This window comes from Ambystoma mexicanum, chromosome 6q, assembly GCF_040938575.1.
Source record: "Ambystoma mexicanum isolate Mex_15411 chromosome 6q, UKY_AmexF1_1, whole genome shotgun sequence".
In the NCBI taxonomy this organism is placed as follows: Eukaryota; Metazoa; Chordata; class Amphibia; order Caudata; family Ambystomatidae; genus Ambystoma; species Ambystoma mexicanum.
Genome location: NC_090937.1, coordinates 1,303,523,633 through 1,303,545,414, shown reverse-complemented (window position 1 = coordinate 1,303,545,414; position 21,782 = coordinate 1,303,523,633). Strand labels below are relative to the sequence as shown.

Sequence of the window (21,782 nt, the reverse complement as noted above, 5' to 3'; positions counted from 1 at the left end):
TTACTTAATGGAAATATGCTATGTCAGGCCTTGTATGACCACTGATAACTTGATCCAGAGGTGCCAAGTTTTTAAATTCTCGTGGGGAGGAGGGGGAGCTGGGATCAGCCTTTTGGGTCAAACCTTGAGCCAGGTGACGCCATGGGAAGTCACATCACATGATATCATACAAAATGGCATCACAGGAGCTTTGCTGTGGGCAACACACTGTGTTGACCTGATTATTTTTTTTCATGGCCTCTACTTTACACTAAAACTAATAAATAATGGATTTAAGGTTTTACATGAATTATAACCAATGGCATTGTGCTGTGCAGCCTTCCTAATCATTATTTTGCCAGGTTTTTGCCATTATGGAAAAGGTAAGCTATTAGGAAAATCTTAAATGCCTCAAAACTCAGGCCTAGGGTCCTGCTTCAAGTAATCGCTACCAGCCTCTGGGCCAGAGCCAGCAAGAGATATCAGCTGTCTAGAGAACCCGGGACTGGATCTAGTGTTTCCCAGGAAGGCCATCATAGGGTTCATTTCAACGCCTTCTCTAGTGATCTGGTTAATCACCTCAAATACCTTTCACCCTCCCCCCGCACCCTCCACAGAAATTCATGAAGGCGCAGAAAGCATGAACGCCAAGAGTGACTTTGAAGAACTACAAGAATAGATCGCAGAGACTATCCACAGAGATCATGTTAAGAAATATCTGTACCACAGAGAAAAGTTGTAAATAAAGACAGTTTCTGGAGAGAAGACCAAGCGAATACAAGACACTCTCCTGGCCTATTTACTTTAGTTAGATCTAGAAATAGAGTCAGATAGTTAGTTTGGACGGAGGACACATTTACTTTGGACTTACTGACAAGCACCTTTTAGTTCCTTTAGATAGGTAGGGTAGTTTCTCTAGCAATAAGGAAAGTTGGGCCTTTTATTTATAATTTCATTAAAGATATTGATTGTCCTTCTTGTGGCCGACTCCTTCTTTCAACCCACCACATATGTCAGTTTATTGATGTCCTCTTTCTCTAGGTGGATTAGGCATAATTCATTTGTATTTGTAATGGGATAAATAATGAGTTTATGGACCTGCTAAAGGTATCATGTAAATGTTGTAAAGCAAGAAAAAGATTAGATAGTTTTGGGACCCAATGAGATTAAAGGCAAGGCGCTGATGACTCTTGGTTGATGGTATCTTGCCGCCACCGATTATTTAGAAATGATGTAGATGTAAGAGATCAAACATAATGTTAATAAAACATTGCTGGCTTTATGGGATAAAAGGTAATACAATTATAAATGTCAAAATAATGAAACTGAATATACTCATTGAAAAATTAAGTTAGAAAAGTAAGATCGTTTACCAAAACTCAAGCTCATTTTGTTTAAGTTAAAAGGGAAGGAAAAAGTTATATCTACGGGCAACGAATACCAAAGGCGCTGAGCAATCGAGTATGCATACTTTGTATGATTTGTTTTGTTTAAGCGATTGCAGTTTTATGGACGAGCATTATGACTGCTTTAGAACCCTGTGCATGAAGGTAAAGCAGCATACCTTTGAAATGTAAGGGAAGCTAATGCAAACTTAAAGTGTGGATGGTGTGTTCAAACCTCCTGATGAGCACACTAACCTAGAAGCAACATGCAGAGTATTCTTATTAAAGGCGAAGGACAATGTGCAGGAGGTGAAGAGGAGAAAACATGAAAAAGGTAGACTTCAAAACGAAAGTGAAAATGCTGTTCGCTAGAAGAGGGCAACCAAGTCTGCACAGCGGAGTAAGACATGGAGGATGTGAATTATTGAAATTATGTTTTGTGTCAGATAGTTTCAGGTAAATGATTCAGTTCTCTGTGGCTTCGAAGCAGTGGTCTCTGGTTGATGGATGTTAGGCAGATTGTGCTCTGCCCGGGCCGCCATCATCCTTCAGTTGAAATCCTGCCAGAATCATACATCCTGCCGCTCCTTTCATAAAAAGTGGTGTTGGAACGCCTCCACCGTATCCTGCTCACTTCACGAGCTAAATCTATGCTGGGAAGTCCCAGATTGACTGGTTTCTTCCAGCGCCGGAGGTGAATGCCATCTTGCTGAAGCGACTGGTACCCAAGCCCGCAGCGGGGGCGGCATCTGGCCTCCAGTTGAGCAGGCAAGTATGACGTTGCTGCTGTGGGGGAGTGTCAGAGATGGAGGGAGGGAGAGAGTGACGTCCCAACAGGACAAGTGGAGGGTTGGACGTATACTGGGGCTGCAGTGAAGGAAGTGCCCGCCGGATTGAGGAGCTCTGCTGGACCTCGGCAACAAGTGCATTTCCACCCTTCATCCCAACACTTATGTGAGAAGATATTTCTCCAGCATGGGGTCTGGCATGGATTCACATGCTCATAAATATTCCCCCTCGTCAGGCTGGGTATCCTCAGTAAAAAGAAAAACAGTTTCACTTTCACTTACAAACTGTATTTCTATTCTAAACCAATCACTGTGCTCTGGGTCATACTGCCCCCATCCAATGACAGTCTTCTTTCTAAGCCCCTCCCCTGGCAGCCATCTTCAGATTCTTACTGCACGCTTTAGTGTTGGTAGTCCTTGAGTTTGCTCTGCGAGCTACTTCTACGTTTTTTCATGTTTTTCACAGGAAAAGGTTCTATTTTTGTGTTGAAAGTGCCTGTGTGCTCTTCTCTCCATCTGGTGAAGTTCAGTGCCCCTTAAGGGCGAAAATCGTCGAAGTTTCCAGAAGGCCATCGGGCCTACTACACGTCCTCCGACCATGACCGAGGAGAAGGAAGGAAGGTCCCTTTTCAAATCCTGCACCAATTGTGGGTTTCGAAATGTGTTTGTGGAGGACAAGCACCTGCAATGCCTCTACTGCCTGCATCCGGACCACAATGAAGGAGATTGAGAGATATGCTGCAGCTTCTCCAAGAAGACGACAAAGGACAGGCAGAGTAGACAGGCGGCATGGCTGAACACGAAGGCCTCTGCCCCGTGCTCCGAGTAGGGTCATGCCTCACCCAAGGCCGGTCGGTCCGAGGAGCGGGCTTCTAAGTTCCAACGGTCCCCCAGGCCTCCGACCAACCGCAGACGAAGAGGAAGCACCATCCGACGCCACCATTTTAGCCGTTACATCTGCGTCGGGCCCCTTATCCCCCAGCAGACCCGGATACGCGAGCCCAAGAGGAAGACTATCATGGCGGAGCCCCTCCTGGATGATGAGTGGGAGGAGGGCCTGGCTCTCTTGATGAACCCTTGCATGGCTCCAGCCAAGCGGGGCAGTCTGGAGTAGTAGTACTGGATGCCGGAATCCACACCCAAGTGCCTGAGGTCACAACCATGGTGGGATTCAGTGGTTTCGGCGGCCGCGAGGAAACTGTCTTTTAACCAGTCGTCTTCAGTCCCGCCGGACAGCGAGGGTAAGAAGATGGATGCCATGAGGAGGAAGGTGACCATCAAGGTGGCAAACGCACTGGCAATCCTAGCCAGGTACAACTGGGAGCTGTGGTACAAGCTGGGTCCGGTTTTGGAGTTCCTCCCAGTCAACAAGAGGATGGAGGCGATGGGCCTCGTGGAAGATGGTGAGGTAGCGTTGGATCACGCCATCACAGTGGCACTGGAAGTTGCCGACACGGGGTTCCAGCAGATGGGAAACAGAATTTCTTCCAGGAGGTCCCAACAAAGGTACTGGGCATGCCTTTTGACGGAGCTAGTCCCTACAGGCCATCAAGGCGGATACAGATACGTCCCGTTCCCTGGGCACCCTTCAGCAGCACTGCTTTCTTTTGCTCCTCCAGAGGAAAGTCGGCCAGGTCTTTCGAAGGTTTCTTCTCCTCGTACCGTCAGCATTCCAGATCTACGACCCATGAAGCCCACAGAGGCTGTTCCCAGGCCTACGGTGGAGGGACAGCGTCGCCATCGCCAGAAGGGCAGGGGGGCGAAGCAAGCCTGAACCGGCCAAGATGTCGGGACCCCACCCATGCACCCTGGTGAAAGGCCGGCTGATTAGGTTCGTCAGCGAGTGGGGAGAAGATCACCACCTACAGGTGGATACTGGATGCTCTCGCCCAAGGACATACCCTGTAATTTCAGCACAGGTATCCGCGGATCTCTCCGGTGGTCAGTCGGGAGCAGCACATGCCTCAGCTCTTGGAAGAGCTACAGGCCATGCTAAGAAAAGGGGCGATGGAGCTGGTTCTCCAGCAACTTCGGGGCTCCGGAGTCTATTCCAGATACTTCTTCGTAAGAAATAAGGCAGGGGTTTGGGGGGCTGGAGGCCCATTCTAGACCCGTGGCGTCTGAGCAAGTGCCTCAAGTCTCAGAAATTCAGGATGGTCACGTTGCAGCACATGCTCGGCCAACTGGGAAGAGGGGATTTTTCGATGCTGCTGGACCTGGAGGACACTTACTTCCACGTCCCCATTCACAGGAAACACTGAAGTTTCTACGCTTTGTAGTGCAGGGACAGTACTACCAGGTCAAAGCCCAACCCTTCGGCTTGAAGTCGGCCCCCAGAGTGTTCATGGAGTGCCTAGCATTGGTGGCAGCCCATGTATTTCTATGGTGCATTCACGTATACCCGTACCTCGACGACTGGATCATCTGGGCCGGCTCACGAGGGTTCGCTGTCACGCACACGGAGGCGGCCGTCAAGCTGCTGACGGATCAGGGATTCTCCATTAATTATCCAAAGTCCTGCTTGACACCATCACAGAACTCGCTGTTCCTGGCGACCAGACTCAATACAGTGTCCTGCCTAGCCTCACCCTCGGAGGAGAGGGTAGCAGCCATTCAGGGGTAGGTGCAGCGGCTGTTGTCGATGAAGATGGCCACGGTGCGGACCATCAAGTGGACCATCAAGTCGTTGCTCGGAATGATGTCATCCTGCATCTTCCTCATCTGGTTCTGCAGGTTACAGATGCAACCTCTTCAGGTGTTCCTGGACGCCTGATGGGTGCAAGTTTTCCGGAAACTTTGCAGACAAGATCACTCTGGATGACTAGTTCCGTTGAGCAATAAGGTGGTGGGGCGTCCGGTCCAACATCACCCGGAGCACAGGGTTTCAGAACCCTCCATAAAAGGAAACGGTCACCACAAACGCTTCCCTGGAAGGCTGGGGAGCCCACACGGGACTTCGGCAGGCCAGAGGCCTGTGGCTGCTGGGAGAGAAGCATCTCCATATCAACATCCTGGAGCTACAGGCAGTGTTCTGGGCCCTCAAGTCATTCCTTCCATCTCTGAAGGGCAAGGTGGTGAGGATCTTCATGGACAACACCACTACAATGTTCTACATCTGTAAACAAGGGGGCACTCAATCCCCGGCGATCTCCAGCGAAGCGCAGGACTTATGGCGCTGGGCCGTCGGATAAGAAATGTTCCTCGCCCCGCTCCACCTAGTGGGAGTCAAGAACACCATTGCGGATTCCCTCAGCAGGGAATTGTGCTCCTGCCACGAATGGGAACTTCAGTAGGACCAGATGGACCACATCTTCGTCAAGTGGAGTAGGCCCCAGATCAATCTGTTTGCGACATGGGCGAGCTCCAAATGCCAAAATGTTGCCAGTAGAGTTCACCAACCGAGGAGCCAGGGGGACGCGTTCTCCTTCCTGTGGGAAGGGATGTTTCTGTACGCGTTTCCTCCGTTGCCTCTCCTGCTATGAGTCATCAATACACTCATACAGTGTCAGTACAGGATGATACTCATCGCCCCGGCATGGCCGAGGCAGATTTCATAACCAGACTCAGCATCGCCTCCAGGACCACTGGTAGCTTGATCGGGTCTTCTCGCCAGAGAAGGAGGTGCAATCCTGCATCGCGACCCAGGATCGCTTAATCTGATGGCTTGGCTCCTGCAGCCCTAGAGTTTGCAGGATATGATTTGCCTGTGGACTGCAGGGAGGGCCTCGCCAGGGCATCGGTGACTTTGAAGTGCTAGGGTCGCAAGTGGAAGCGTTTCGCTGCGTGGTGCCGGACGCAGAAGATTACCCCTCTGAGGGTCACAGCCCTGCAGATTCTTCGATATTTGCTATCCTTGGCCAAGGCTGGACTGACTCATGCCTCGATCAAGGTACATCTGGCGGCTATCTCCCTCTACACCAGGTCTCAAGGCAGCTCTTCACTTTGGTCTTATCGACGAATGAAAGAATTCCTCAAAGGACTTTTTTGCTCTTTCCCACCGGTGAAGGCTTCTGACCGGTGTGGGAACTCAACATGGTGCTGACGAGGCTCATGGGGTGGGGGGGCCCCTTCGAGCCTCTGCATCAGGCCCCCCTCAAGTTCCTCTCGTGGAAAACATCAGCTCCGCCAGGTGGGTGGGTGAGATACAGGCCCTGTCCTGCAAGCAGCCATACCAGGCTTTCCACAAATCGAGAGTTGTGCTGCAGACGCACCCCTCTTTCATGCTAAAGGTTCAGTTGGAATTCACCACAACAAACTTTTTGATGTTGCCAGTTTTTTTCCTGAATTGTGACCACAAAAGTGATGGGTGGAAGGTTTTGAATGAATCTGAAACACTGGCATTGCTCTGGGCAACCTTCCACACCACCGTTTTTTAGCATGTCTGTGCCATTGCAAAAGGGGTCCAGCCATATGCAAATCAGTCAGGTACTGCCACCAACGGTAGCAGCCCAGCCCGAACTGCTAGGCCAGGTCCCATCTGCATTGGAACACAAGCAACCCCAGACATGTTTCGGCCTTGTTGGGCCTCAGTGAGGTGCAGCTTGCTTCTCTATGGCTTTTTTTTCCTGAAACCTTCCTCACTGGCTGAAAGGGCCTTGCAATCGCTGAACATTGCTTGTGCTCTGAAGTTCTACATGGCACACACTAAGGGTTTCCCGAAAGACTTCACAGCTGTTCATGAATTGTGGTCCTGTGAACCGTGGGAAGGCCTTGTCCAAGGCTTCATCTCAAGGTGGCTCTCCGGTTATATCATGCACTGTCATCCGTTGGAGAACCGACCGCTGCACGGCCGTCCGAGAGCCCACTCCACCAGAGCGATCGCTGTGACTAGTGTTACTAGCTGGTGTGCCCCTGCTGGACATCTGCAGGGCTGCTACGTCGAGGTGCACGCACACCTTCACGACGTTCTACTGCATCGACTGGGATTCCAAGGAGGAGTCCAGAGTCGGCCAAGCAGTGCTACGCAACCTGTTCGTTTGAGGTGAGTGTGTTCCAGAGGTAAGAGTTAATTGCTTCTGTTGAACCTTAACACCTCCCGTGGTTGTGTAATGTTTTACTGTTGTGTATTTGTTATTCATGAGCATGTGAACCCATGCTGGAGAACAATAGTTACAGGTAAGTAACTTGTTCCAAATCACTGTTCACCTTCATCCCCCCTCTACCTCTTCGTGGTCGCCCACTGGATCAAGAGGCATTCAATACAACCTGGAATCACAGCCTGCACTGACCACTAGGGGAAAGGGGACTGATCAAGGCCATACGAAATACTTACCTTTCAGGGGAGTGACTGAACGACAGTGGCAAAGGGCTGCCATTTGGTATGCTCTTGAAGGAAAACGGGCCTTCAAAATAAAATGGATCAGTATGCGGTGAATGGTAGCGGGCCCACAAAAATGCAAACTCCTGTAACTGCAAATACAGGGGCGGAAGGACAAGACCCCCAGATCTCGCTCACGGACATAATGAGTGCTACTAGGGAGTCGAGATCCTCCAGAGAGGAAAAAAATTGATTGACTCTTCTCCTCCAAGTGTCCATTTTGCATCACGATTTCCGCAAGTTCGCTTTGAGAGTGGGAGAAGCAGAACATCGAATTTCAGACTCTGAGGATGCACTGACGCGAATAGAGAGGCAATTGGCATCAGTTTCACAAAAACGTAACTCCCTGGAAAGCCGAGAAGATGGCCAGTGAAGGAAGGTCGCAATGCAATTACGTGCATATTCTTGGACTGCTCGAGAAGGAGGATGGGCCCTGCACGGAGCTGTTTTTGGAACAATGGTCGACAGACTTGATGGCACAGAAGAAGCTTTCACATTTGTTCTCCATTGAAAGAGCCCATAAGGTTCCAACTGGCCGACCTGTACCCAGAGCGCCCCCAGGCACGATAATTGTCGGACTTCTAAATCACAGAGATCGGATGTACTGCTACAAATGGCGAGGACCACGGGCCCGATCACCTACAATGGATCCCGTATAGGGTTTGTTCTGTAGTACACCAGGGAAGTATAGCTGGCACACCAACTCTGAAGAAGCTGATATCTTGTGGCACTAAATATGCCCTCTTCTTTCCCATACAGCTGAAGGTGTACCATGGGGGGGGGACTGTCCATCCTTTCAATACTCCTAAAGAAGCATGTGACTGGCTGGAAACGCAGATCCTGTCCTCCTCAGTGCCTAGACTGCCAAGTGAGAAGTCAAATCTGGAACGCAATAGTGTCATCCCCAGCCCTGATTGACTCGCAGGTCTCTGAGTTGCTTGAGGGCAGCACTGATATTCAAGAGGTGAAGGACAATGGATGAGGATGGGCCTGTTTCTTTCACTTCGGCTCTAATCGATGTCAGGTGTCTGCCTGTTCCTGCATAGCTGATTCCAGTATACAAGGTCACTACTTAACAGCGGGCACCTGGCGGGGGCCGGATTCTCGCACTGGCTGTATCCAAGGCTACCCCGCATACGGTTGACTTTGTTCTCTCATGTAGAGTTGACGCAGGATTAAGCCCACGGGTGCTTCAAGTTGTGGGAAGTATAGGGAAGGGGATGTGAGGGTCTGAAATACGAGGCAGACAGTTTGGTAGAGGTTTTTCACAAGAAGCCATATTAACTTAAAAGGGTGTGAACAACGCCTGGCTTTGACCACAATGCAGTACGTCAATGTCGTCTTCCTGTTTCACTAACCTACCGGGACTACCATGAACAGTCCCTCTCCTGGTGTACTTGCTTGCCAGGACAAATCTCCTAGCACTACTACAAGTACTCTGCGGTGTGGTTTACTTCAAACATCAGTTCCCTTCTTGGAACATAAGAAATGTGTACTACCACCCTCGTCATAGTATTTGATTCACTTTATCCAGCATTTGAAAGGCTGCAATCCTGATGTCACATCTTGGATGATGTACTGTTACATTTGATTTGGAACATATCTACAGGAGAAGTCTAGGCCAATAACTGGACTAAAATTGATGAGGTTAGTTGCATCAAATATCGACTTCATAAAACCGGGGTGGGTGGTTCCTAAAGTGTTTGTCCCTTCGTGTTGGTGCAAGGTATGCTTAGTCATTTCTGATAGCGTGCTCCTTCTGTGCTACCCAGGTGGTGAGTTGAACCTGGCGACTCTGGGAAGAGTCATCAATAAATAGTGAGATGGTTGTTTTTGGCCATGTGGATGCAGGTGGTGGCTCATTGAGATTTGAGGAGCAGGACAGCTTTCCACTCAACCCCTGATGGGCTGGAAGTGTAACGGATTGCTCTCTGTCATCCAGCATCACTGCCACTCAGTCACAAAGGGCTAATCTATTTCTGTTGACCACGACCCCTGGAGAAACCAGGGGGGCTGTGAAGCCGTTCCTTAGATTGGTCGATAAGGAATGAACTGTGGTAATCGTTCAAGGATAGAGCACAGCCTCACTGAGGTGGCAGCACTGGTCTACAAACTCTGACCCCTACCTGAAAAATGGCTTTTGGTCTTCCATAGCATTCACTCGTGCCCTCTGCAAATACTGCCAACATTTCTCTTCCAAGGATGACCTCACTGTGCAAGCAGCAAATGGTGTATGGCTAAGGTAATGGCTATTTGTATCCAGCTGAATGAGTAAATTAAAGGCACTGTGCCAATTCACTGGGAGAGGGTCATGTCCACTCTCCCATAGGCTTCAAGCCTGATGGGTAAGGAAAGATGGCACTTCCCTTGAAACCTCACTCATCAGGGCTGGTCCAAGAAACTTTATTCAAGAACCTCTTTCTCTGAACAGAATATGCTAAAAATACTAACCACCGAACTCTGCAAGGAAAAACCCAGAATAAAAAGGTTGGTTATTTACCTTAGACAGACTGGGTACTATGAATTGTACTGCACATTGGGTTTCAAATATAGGTAATCAACATAACAAGGAAAAAGCATAGCAACATTACCTTAGTCTTTCGGTGGCTTGACTGTGTCAACTTGGCCTTATTGGCCATTCAAGCTGATTCAGTTTTTAAGATGTCTCTACAATAGTCAGTTGCTGGCCCTGCATTAGTATATTTGAGACGGAAGGCTTGACTGTTTTGATGAGCAATTCAATGGTGTAAAGTGATGGATGTGGTCTGTGTTCCCCAGGTTAGTGAGGTGCTTGATGGGAGTGGGGTTGTGGTGTCCACCATTGCAGCAATAGTGTCAACAGTGTGGTTGGCTGCATTCAGATCGATTGGTTGGTGCAACAGTGCAAGTCTGGCCAGATGGCTCAGACTACGGGTCACTCAGGAAGACTTGCTGGTTCAATAGCAGTTTGATTGCCTTTAGACAGCCTTGTTCTGCCAAGCAGCAGGGCTGCCAAACGGTTCACATCTGGACTTTGGAAAACTGGAGGTTCCCCTTCTGAGATGAATGAACAAAGGCAAAGGAGCCCAGGCATGCAGAGAGAACTCCATATCAATCTTCAGTATTTTGTTCACAAAATTAATTTAAATCACCCTGTTGTATATGTGAAAACCAATTTGAATCATGCAGTTATATATGTGATACACCAAATTTTATTTGAGTCATAAAGTTGTATATGTGATAGCCAATTTGAATCATATAGTTGTAAATGCGATAGTCTGATACAATGTAGATCTCTGATAAAATGATTAAAAAAAAAACCTGGTTGAATGTATCTATCAAGTTCTCCTGTGGCATCAGGGGCACACATTTGGATCTGGCCCTTTAAGTTTCTTATCCAATAGAATATCATAGTCTATATTTTTTTTTTATTACGAGTATATAATCACGGAAGTGATTTTTACAAGAGGATGAGAAAAAAAACATCAATTTTTACAATTTCTAAAAAAAATCGTTACAGAATAGTTGAAGCAGAGAAGAGATCCAAAGTCAGGAGAAGCTGTAGCTAAGGGAAGCATGAGCAAGTTCAAAGACACACTCAGCCCTCCTGGTGAGTGGTCCATCCAACGCCCAACCTCGCATTTCACCCCTTGTGCTTGTGCTTAGATGGGTCCGTTCTGCCCAGACTGCGAATTTGTGTGAGGAAAGATTTGATCTAAAATTTTGGTGGCTGCCATTGTCCAAGAGGGTCTGAAGCCTCCTATTAGGCGATCCCACCAGAGTGCTTCGTCGACCAAGTAAGCTTGCTTTAAATGGTGAAGCAGGTACGGCGATCTATATTTGTCTGTTCCTGGACACAATAGAAGAAGATGCCGTACTGTTTCGATTTGTTGGGTGTCAGTACAAAAGCAGCATATATTAGTTGAAGAAAGGCCTCTTATATGCAGCATTTCATTCATAGGGAGCAAATTGAGCCCAGCACGGAGTAGAGTATTCCGGGTTTTTCTGCTTGGATGTTTTATCAAAAATGGTTGGATTGTATTTAATTTTCTGCATGTTGGAGGTAGGTTGCTAGTCAGCTTATACTCAGAGGCTTTGTCGAGTGTATTTATCCAATCCATTTCTTCCATGCGAGTTTTGGTTTTTGTTGGATTACCCAAAAGTTCTTCCATAGAGCTGCCGCAGATTTCAAGCTGTGCTATGCACATTGCCTCCCATTTGGACAGAAGTATACTTGTACCTAGATTCATCTCTGCCTGCACCAATGAAAAAATTGTCGGGGAAGAAGGATCTTTGATCTTCCTGTATAACAAAACCGAAGCCCTAGTTACTATTGACTCCAGAGATGAAAGACAGTTCACGTCTTATCAAAGCTAGTGGAGTGGAAGGCGGTAGATTCAACACACAACGCCAAAAAAGGCTCTCCAGTTTGGACCACAGTGAGATAGGTAAAGATGGCATAGCGTCCGCTCCATAGGTAAGCGTTGGGATAACTTTGCCCCGATAGAATTTAAGTAAGGGCATCAATGAGAAGCGCCCATATTTTCTGTCCAGTATTTTCGCTTGTGAGATGAGGGTTTTCATTTTTTCCAAGAGGTGGTGTTGCATCGCTAAGTCTTTAGCTGTCGAGTCAATGAGAACCCCCAAATATTTGAATTTTGCTACTTGTTCAAATTTGTTTCCCGCCAAGAACCATGAATTGATCTTCTTCCTCTTGTTGTTTTTTTTCGAACACCATGATCTTTGTATTTTGTTTGTTCACTTCCAGGTCATTGGCAGCTGTATATGTGGTCAGTGCAGTTAGCTGGCTTTGTAGGCCAATTGGGGTCTGGTCGAGTTGAATAAGGTCGTCCGCGTACAAGAGTCTTGGGATCTTCTCCTTGCCTAATTGTGGGGAAAATGCTTGTGTTGTAGATGATGTTTCTTTGTAATCCCCAAAGTATGAAAGAAAAAGAGCCGGAGCTAGAGGGCAACCTTGTTTGACCCCTCTGCTAGTTGTTATGGCTGATGAAAGCAGACCACTAGTATTCAAACGCACCTGCACCGTTGTAGCAGCATGTAGAGCTTTGATGGGATTCAAGATCTCCTGTGGACAGTTCCAGTTGTTGAGTTTTTCCCAAAGTTTCCTTCGATTGACTTAGTCAAAGGCCTGAGAGAGGTCTATGAATGCCAAGTACAAGTTCTGATTTGATTCTCAGGCTTTTGCTTTTAATAGGCTGAGAATAAAGATGTTGATGCTGGTTCCTACTCATAGTCTATATTTAAGTCCTTATTAATTACTAGTCATGTCCATCACATCTTCCAAAGATGACAATAATTGTATTTCTTGGAAATCTTATTGTCAATTGGCGATTTTAGGATGGCATGGTTCTGTAACCTGTTCATGGGCCTCATTGCACGGAAGGCGGTAGGGGATTACCGTCACCGGTAAGGGCACCGGTGCCTGTAATCCCCACCGCCCTACTACGAGGTCCCTCAGCGGGTCCCGTCCTTAACGTGTGGTCAGACCACACGTCAAGGACAGGACCTGCTGAGGGACTACAGTGCAAATAACGGTACCGCAAATTGCGGTACCGTTATTTGCTCCTTCCCCATTCCCATTCAGCCCTATGGGGGCTCAAATGGGAATGGGGAATGGTTCCCGGAATGGGGACTTACCGGACCTGCAAAGGTCGGAGTAGGCCGGTAAGTCCCTATTCCGGAAACCCGGCCTCCGACGGCGGTAAGGGGGTACCCATGGCACTAATAGTGGCATGGCTGGCACCTTCCGTGTAATGAGGCCCCTTGTCTTTTTAGGTGAAAAAATGGTTTCAACTTCTGAAATTGCAGATATCTATTTCTATATAATTATTAACAATAAAGAGAAGGAAAACTTCGTAGCCACATTCCGCCTAGCTGTTTTGAGAGATATGCACAGTATCGGGCTATCACATATACAACTGAATTATTCAAATTGGCTATCGTACAACTTTGCAGAGCGTGTTCTTGCAGACCCCCCTTTGGGGGCTCCATGATACGAACAATCTGGTCTGTCATACATAAGGAACCGTTTTGCGAATGCTGCTCATGAGAGCCATTAATCAGATCATGGGGGGCCTGCTTTTATTCGGGGAGCAACCAGATCTCTTACCTCAAGAATAATTAGGCAGCAAACCTCAGCGGTTCCATCAAGTTAGCGGGTGACTGCGAAAGATGGCGTAGGTGATTGTAAGATGGCAGATAGCCTTTTTCCAACCTCTGTGCACAGATCCACAGGTTGGTGCGATGTACAAGCAGGTTAACGTGGGGAAGCCTGTCTGCCCAAACCTTCACCATTTGCCAAGTCCACTCATGACCTGCTGTGGCGAACCAGGAGGAAGAGTTTGCCTCAAGGATGGCATTTCCAAGGGTCTTTATTGCACTAAAAGAAAAATGCCTATCTATCCCCATGGCTAAAAGTGATTTCCCTACCTACTTAGCTAAACTAAGGTTGCTTGTCCATCGTCCAAAGAAAAAATATAACCCTCACTTCAAAACCTACCCACTCTATCTGGCCCCAACACTCTAGAAAAACAGAAAAATCGACAGATCAATAACCTTTCAACTCAGCCTTGTCCGGGCAGCGTTCTGCGGGTCTCTTTTAGGAATGTGAGGGCATCTTGGAGTAAGACGCAGAAAACAGATTCAAAATTTAAAGTAAGCACTTTTATTAACTTAAATGTCAGGATGGGAAAACGCAGATCTTGCCCTATAGTGTGGTGGGATTTCCCTACCAAACCAACTAAGGAAAATCAAAGTCCACAAGTATATAACTCTGTCTGTGTCCTAAACCTATACTTGCCCTCACAACTAATCTTATACAACATGTAGGGATGTCGCCCACCGACAGAATAGTGTTCAGCATAAAGTTCTGAGCTTGGTTCAGCTTGCAGATTTCTTTCAGCTCCCTTCCCCAACTATAAAGCAGTTCTCACAAAAGTCTTAGGATTGCTTTAAGTTCCAAAGTAATATAGCATGGACCAATACTCGGGGGTTCCCTTCCCCAAGTTCCAAAACACAAACTATCCTGAGGCTTTGTCCTCAAGACAAACTGCTCCAATCGCAGGGATACCCCCCCAAGACAAAATTTCATTAATGTGTTAATATGATATTGTTTGAACTTTCTAATGTTCTGGGCGACATTCACACCCTCTGTCTATAACTGGTCTTTGCACCACAAAATGTTTTGGTTGCAAATGGCAGTTCAGTTATAATACTCATTTAAGGGTCACTTCCCAAAGTTCCATTCACTTTGGAGAATAAGGTACATTAGGTTTGCTGCCCTGGTTAAAGTTGCATTCACTTTATAGTTATTTATTCATTGGTTTCTTGGCATTAACACTTCTGTAAAAATAATATATATGAAAGTTGCTTGCAATGTAAGTTTCATTCACTTTATGAATTGGCACACAGCATATTTAGTTATACAGAAAAAGCTTAATTTCTTTTATTTTCTTAAGTGATGGTTTCCCTTCCGTGCAGTATTCAGAATTGTACAAATTCATTGTTTAAATATTGTTTTCCGTTTGGCATTCACAAATGTAAGACTTTAAGGTACTCTGTTGTCTCTTTCAATTCGTTTTGCGTTGTAATCTGTCTTTGTAATGTGTCTTTGCCCAGCGTTCAGAGTATTTCCATAACGTGCTTTTGTTTGCATGCGACTACTCCGTATCAAAGTATTCAAGTTAATTTCACAAATTAACAAGTCTTATTGTTCACTGGTTTACAAGGATTCCATTTGTAGACCTTTGATAACCATTCACGCACCCTCTCCGATACAAAATATCCTTGCGCGTATCTTCAAACGCTTGCATACTGGATTTCTGTTTGTATAGAAACTCACTTGTTGCTTTGATGCGAGTTCCTGCAGCACAGAACTCCTGGCCTTCTGGTATTTGCTTCAGGGCTACACCTCCTACCTCTCAGACACTCCTGGGTTGGCTTCTGGCTCCAGGAGAATGAGCACCTTGAGCAAAGCAAAAAGGGACAGCCTTCCGGCACGGATCCCCTTTCACGTTTCCTTTGGTTCCACACAGCCCCAGCTCCCGGGCCACTCTTCCCTGAACCATAAGCACGCTCCACACAGACAGCTCCTCTCTGTTCTTCGTGGCTACTCTGCTGCAATTTCATTGCCACCGCTCCTCGCACCACTCCCCCTCTGACTCTCATTTGGTGGGACTTTTAACAGGCATCCCTTTAACAGGCTGTAGGTGCAAGTTCACAATTAGCCCTGTCTGACCATCATTAAGGGGACATGCCTGACTGACCTCTACTGTCCTCAGTAGGCCTCTTCTGCGCCCCAGTACCTAAGTGGTGTAAGTAATTAGTCTTCACTGCTATCAGTTGTTTCTTCCTCTTGTCAGTACTTTTTGTAGTTATTTATGACGAATTAAAGGGAGTTGGTTTGTAATACCCATGAAGACGGGGAAGGGTTGGTTTGGTCTTTATTAGGAAAAGGGGAGTACCATGTTTCACAAAGACCCAACACCCAGGTGATCCTCCCTGTAAAGACTGGAGGGGGTATCTGTACTTCTGCCCTCAATATAGTAGGGTAAAGGCACAAAACACCCCAGCAAGCCTCTCAATTTGGTAGCAGTGGACCAGCAGCCAGGCTTAAGCTTTCAGGAGAAGATGCAGGCAGGTTCTTAAGTACAGTGTTTTCCTAAAGCCCCCACTAAGGAAATGCCCACACACTTATGTTATAAAACGGCTTCTTTTTAAGAGTTCAGGAATATATACTCATATAAATAATAACACTTAGTTCTAGAAATACTTATCGAAAGAATGGCAAATATATACACTCTCTGTGGTACCACACGATACTTAAATCCAGTAATAGATGCACTAACTGCAGATAGCTTTAACTAGGCAGGTGGATTCTTAAGTGCGGTGTAACAGCATAGAATAGGGAAGAAAGGCAGGTTAGTGGTGAACAATGGCAGAATACCTTCTTTTGATTAGATGGATAATTGAGTGAGGATTCCGCCCACCTAGACAACCTGTAGTGGAAAAGATGGGAAGTAACTTCAGTCCAGTCCAATAATGTTCAATTACCTGGTAAATTCCTTTTTAAGAGGTTCTACTACCCCAAAGTACCTGAGAGGCCACAGGAGAGCAGGATCCAAGACGACTCTGGGACCCCTGGACTACTCCCGAGACTAGAAGATGCTCTTCCTCATCACAGTACCTTTGGTGCCTTGGCAGGCGAAGTGGCAGAGTTTCTCAGTTTCACTCGACGATTCCTACAGAGGATAGACACCCCCTTGGAAGAAGGAGCCACTGGGATGCTGAGTCCATGGAACAAAATGGAACCAAAGTCTTTCTGACATGCAGCAGTTTTACTCTTCGCTGTGCTCTTTTGGTGGTCGATGTCTCCGACTGCAGATGAAACTTGCTATGGGCTCCTTTAAAGGCTTGACAGATAAATGAGACGCATGGATCCCTTCAATGACTTCTGGCGGCGACGGGTGCATAGGTAATTTTTGGTGTCTGGTTTTGGAATATCGTGGTTTTCCTGGTTTCGGCTCTTTGGTGCTGCAGTCGCAACACAGACCTCTGGACGGCTTCTGGTGACCTGGACTCAACCACTGGAGTGGACCTCGGACCCTCACCAAGTCTTGACCATCGGGACGTCTTCTTGTGGCGGGAAACCCACCGGCGGACCTTCCTCTGCTTCCAGCGACTCTGGTCTCTCTCCGGCGGGAATAAGTGGTTGGGGATGGTGGCAAGGATGCCCTTTGAAATGTTCTTAGGCAGTTTGGAACTTTCACAGCTCTAGGTGTCCCGCAGCACTATGCCATGGTACCCCACCCTTCTGGGCGGTACACAGCAACGGCTTACAGCTGTCCCGAAACGCACCTCTGGACCCTGATCCACACCAATAGTCTTCTTCAACTCGATGTCCAGGAACTCCTCTTCAGGGCTTGCGAAGACCACTTCTCCGGTAGGCACACAGGCCTGGTTTCCAGGGCACTTCTGATGAAGAGTAGCAGGATACACGATGGTCCCTCATAGCTCTGGGAGAGGTCTCCTTTGCAGGTCCTCTCGGGATCAGTCCTTGGGAGACATGACAGCTTTCGGATTACATTGAAGATATTTCAGCAGCAGACTTCTCCTCCAGCCGGGCTTCAAGGAACAGCTTCTTCTTGCTAAGCATCAACTTCAGCTTCTGAACAAACTGATGAGAGGCCCCCAGATATACACATCTGTCCCTCATTCACTCTGGCTGAACCAGGCTCAGTCAGCCAATCACACAGAAGAGCATTCATGCAGGCAGGCAGCTACTCAGGGTCACAAGCATTCAGACCATTCACTCCACCCATAAATAAAATTTGGATTGAGCCCAGCCTTTCTGCACACTACACTGCATTCATGTCCATTTCAAGCAGGGCTGTCTCATTCATTGTGTCACACACAAACCAGACGCCCACAACGGAGAATGTGAGTTGACTCCCAACTCCATTTACATCGGTCCCACCCCTAGGGTGTACCCACAACACCTGGGAAGGAGTCAGTCTAACAGGAGGCAGCTCCAGAGCCATATATGGTATTTCAACCCAGCAGCCAGTCGGGGGCCGGGTGAGGGGCAGGGAGCAGAGACATGTATAGTTTTTCCTCTCAACAGCCATCCAGGAAGGGAACAGAGATAGGGCTTCCCAGGACTTTGGGAAACAACCTGAAAGGCAATAGAAACCAGTGGCCATCTTGCCTTGAGTAGGAAACCATTGATTCCTGTGGCAGGGCCTGGGTATCCCAAAAATGGAAGACACTCTGAGCCACTGCCAAGTCAGCATGTAGCTGCCACCAGCCCTAACCCTGCTCTGTGAGCAACACACAAGGCGTACAAGGGTGTACCCCACCCATGGGTGCCATAAGGGTATCCCTTGGGTGTTGTTCACCAAAATATAAAAGCTGCATTGCCAGAGGGCCAGGCGGACCTCACTGGCAGAAAGCATAGAGAGCAAACGCACAGAAATGTGATAGGACTAGGAGGCCCTGCCCCTCCATAAGGCAATTCCAGCATCACACCCCCTCACTTGTTCACTTCCAGGGTCAGGATCCAGGAGTGATGGCCTTTCCCTGGCCACCTGCGCAGAAGATCATGGGGATTAGGAGTGAGTACACCCTCCGGTTTGTGCAAAAATTGTTACACAAATTAATGAATTCAGTTCTCCTTTTAAGCTCTTCATCAAAGGTTGCAAGTCTCTAAATAAATCAAATGTTTCTAAGTCTTTAGGTCTAGGAATGATTTCCTTGTCCACCACCTTAGCCAATTTATCTTCCTTGGTTTTATATCATGAGCAACTTCATTGAACCCCCTACATCCCCCTGCCCCTCCCCCCTCAAGTTCCCTCGCTTTATGGTTTCACATTTCCATTATTCCTCTAGGGCTCTCCAGGCCCCTCTGGCTTTCTAGTTTTCTAAGCCTTTGTGCTTGTTCTGAGCAAAGTGGGACCTCACTGGGAGACTTTATGCCAATATTTCTTGCTCGGGTTTTCAGGGCTCCTGTCCCCCTCATTGTGAGTTTCTTTCTCTATCTTTCATTCCGCTTACCTCCCTCTGCCCTGGACAACCCTGGTACCTTTTTATCGTGGGATTGTTCCAGTTGGTTGGCATTCCAGCAGAGATATTGCCGCTCGCGCCTATCCTCCGCGTCACTGGCACGTAAGCGCCTGCTTTTTCTGATGCAGTTTAACTCTACGGTCGCCGCGCGTATTTTCAAATTGGAGGATTCGTTCCTCTGTTTCATCCTGGTCTCCGTGTCTGTTCGAAGGTCCCAGACCCACCACGGCTGCAGCGTGGTCCCACCACCAGGTAACTGTCCTTGTCTTTTTTGGCTTCTATGCCTTTCTCAGTGCTGACCTTCAGGTGTCTGTACTTCCTTGCTGTCTTCTTCCACGCTACCGCTGGTTCCACAGTGTAGGTTTGCTCCACTGCTCCAGGACGCCTGCTCGCCAGAGGCTCGCCTCTGTGTAGGGTTCTCTCTCCACCATTCAAGGATCATCGTCTCTGGGGCGTGTCGTTCCTCTTTGGTTGTTCAGTTCGAGTAGACTCCAGCATTACCTAAAGCCAAAGAGATGAAAACAATGTCACTATTTGTTGGATGCAAAACAGAAGTAACATTCGTCTTTTTCAATTAATTTTTTTGTTTTCAGTGCCAAGTTATATTAAGCCACACTAAGTTTCCTCCTCTGCTAACATTGTAAGAGCAAGTAGCAAAGCCTAATTGTATTTCCCTTGCCCACAGAAACATGTTTATCTAACTCCAGTTCAGATTTCATCTTTGAGATACCAGAGTCTGTATTGCGTCCACAACATAGAGTATTGCATAAATTGTCCACCCTATGAAATCCTGATAATCGAGGTGTAAAATGTACACTCTGCTCTAGCCATTGGCTAGTGATAATTGACATATGGCAAGTAATAAATGGTGTGCTGTGTGCATCTGTAGAATTGAGGTGGCGATTGACTTTTTATGGCTCACTAGTAGCTTGTAACTTGAAATGTTTACCGCTGAAGGCAATATTGCACTTTCTTGTACTCAAACCTGTGTGACCACAAGGGTGTATGATATGATATGGCATTTGTAACGCGCCTATACACAAGTGTTTCAAGGTGCGACGAGGCAGGGGAGGAACAAGGGGGGGACAGACAACGATCCTACTAGGCCAGGTGTCATTCAGATCGCGCAAGTGCAAAGGGTAGAGAGAGGGGAAAGTGCAGTACAGGGTTAATAGCATACAGCAATCAGGATAAATAACAAGGGCCAGCTGGTGGCAAGTGCGAAGTAAGTGCAGACAAGTGCTGGGAAGGGGGGCTGTAGGGATACAGACACAGTCCCGTAGTGCAGGGGTTGCCATGGAGGCAGTGCAGGGGAGAGTGGCTGGGCCAAGGACCGAGAACAGTGAGTGGCCCAGTTGTAGATTCAGTGCAGTTTCAGTAGTATTAGCAGGGGAGAGGGGGAGAGAAAGCGGAGGCAAAGAGGAAGGTTTTGAGGTGCTTCCGGAACCGGAGATGGTTCTCCTCACTTCCTCAAAGAAGTGGGTTGATCCAAGGGGCTGTGGGTGAGGGGTTCACATGATTGATGTAAATCGGTGTAGCCGCAAATGTTGTTTGTCTCCTGCAGTGCTGTGAAATAAAGATCTTTGAATAATTGGCTTTACGCTAAAGACACCACCAAGATATATATATACCCCAAATTAATCAACAACTGAAGCATTATTACCACATAGGCTTGTACTTTTGATTTGAATTAGTCTCACAGGCAAGTGGCGCGTAAGAAGAATGAAATAATAATAATAATAATAATAATGTCCGTGTACAAAGTAAAGGGCGCTGGTGCTGGACTCCTCCGATTTAACAGGCTCCGAGTGGGCTATTGCAGACTTCCTTAGTTGCAGCCTGTCAAAAGAAGCTGATCATATTTTCTGAGAGGCAGTCCTAATGCGGCCCTATGATTCAAACTGTGCTTGTTATGCTATGGCCATGTCAACACAGGTCTGTTTCTTGGCGCTCAACTTCAGCAGAAAATGGGGGGGGGGGAGAAATCAACCGAAAGCTTAAATAAAGTACCATGTCTTGAGTGAGCATGCAAAGGGACAGTGCTACATTTCCAGCTCCTATGGAAACCAGGCACCTGTATTAGTTTGTCTGTTTTCTCTGTTGATATTGAAAGAGTTAATCTTTTAGCAAGGCTGCCCTCATCTGAACAAGTCTCTTTGGTTAAATGTTGCATTCAGAGCACTAGATAGTGTTTTTGTTAAAAAAAAAATTGGAATTAAAATCCTTTTTTTAGGGAGTAAAACTGTACATCTCACGCCTAATGGGTTTTATATAGGGGAGTAGAATAGTATTTTAAATCTAAAACCAATATAATTTTATAATCTATATGGGAGCGCAACATTTGCACTCTCCACTAATAATTGGCTATTGATAATTGGCTGCTTGCTTGTTGTGTACAGCGTGAAATGTGGATCCTCTTGCACCTAGTGATTCTTGCAAATTAAGATTTCTTTTTACCTGAACGTTCCTCATCTTGGGCAGTAATAATAACGTAGCTGTCCTGTGTACTGCTCTGCTTAGATCACTGGTTCAAACCCATCTGTGGATTGAGGTTGCGTGCGTGGAATCTGTGGGGAAGGTTTCTCTGTCTTTTAATACATATTTCTGGTTGGTAGTGCGTTTACTCCCTGTGTGGTGTTTTGTGGGAAATATTCCCCTGTTTTTATGAAGTAAAAGTGGCTAGCAATCGGCTTTATTTGTAGGGGTGGCAGAATGCAGAAAGTTCAGAGACAATCTGATACGATAGATTATATA

The 21,782-nt window shown here is 47.1% G+C and overlaps 1 protein-coding gene across 1 annotated transcript in view; it reads left to right on the top strand.

The window, feature by feature from the left end:
• LAP3 (leucine aminopeptidase 3) overlaps positions 1-21,782 on the top strand; it is a 518,160-nt gene that overhangs the window by 196,945 nt on the left and 299,433 nt on the right. The gene's annotated exons all lie outside the window — the stretch shown is intronic.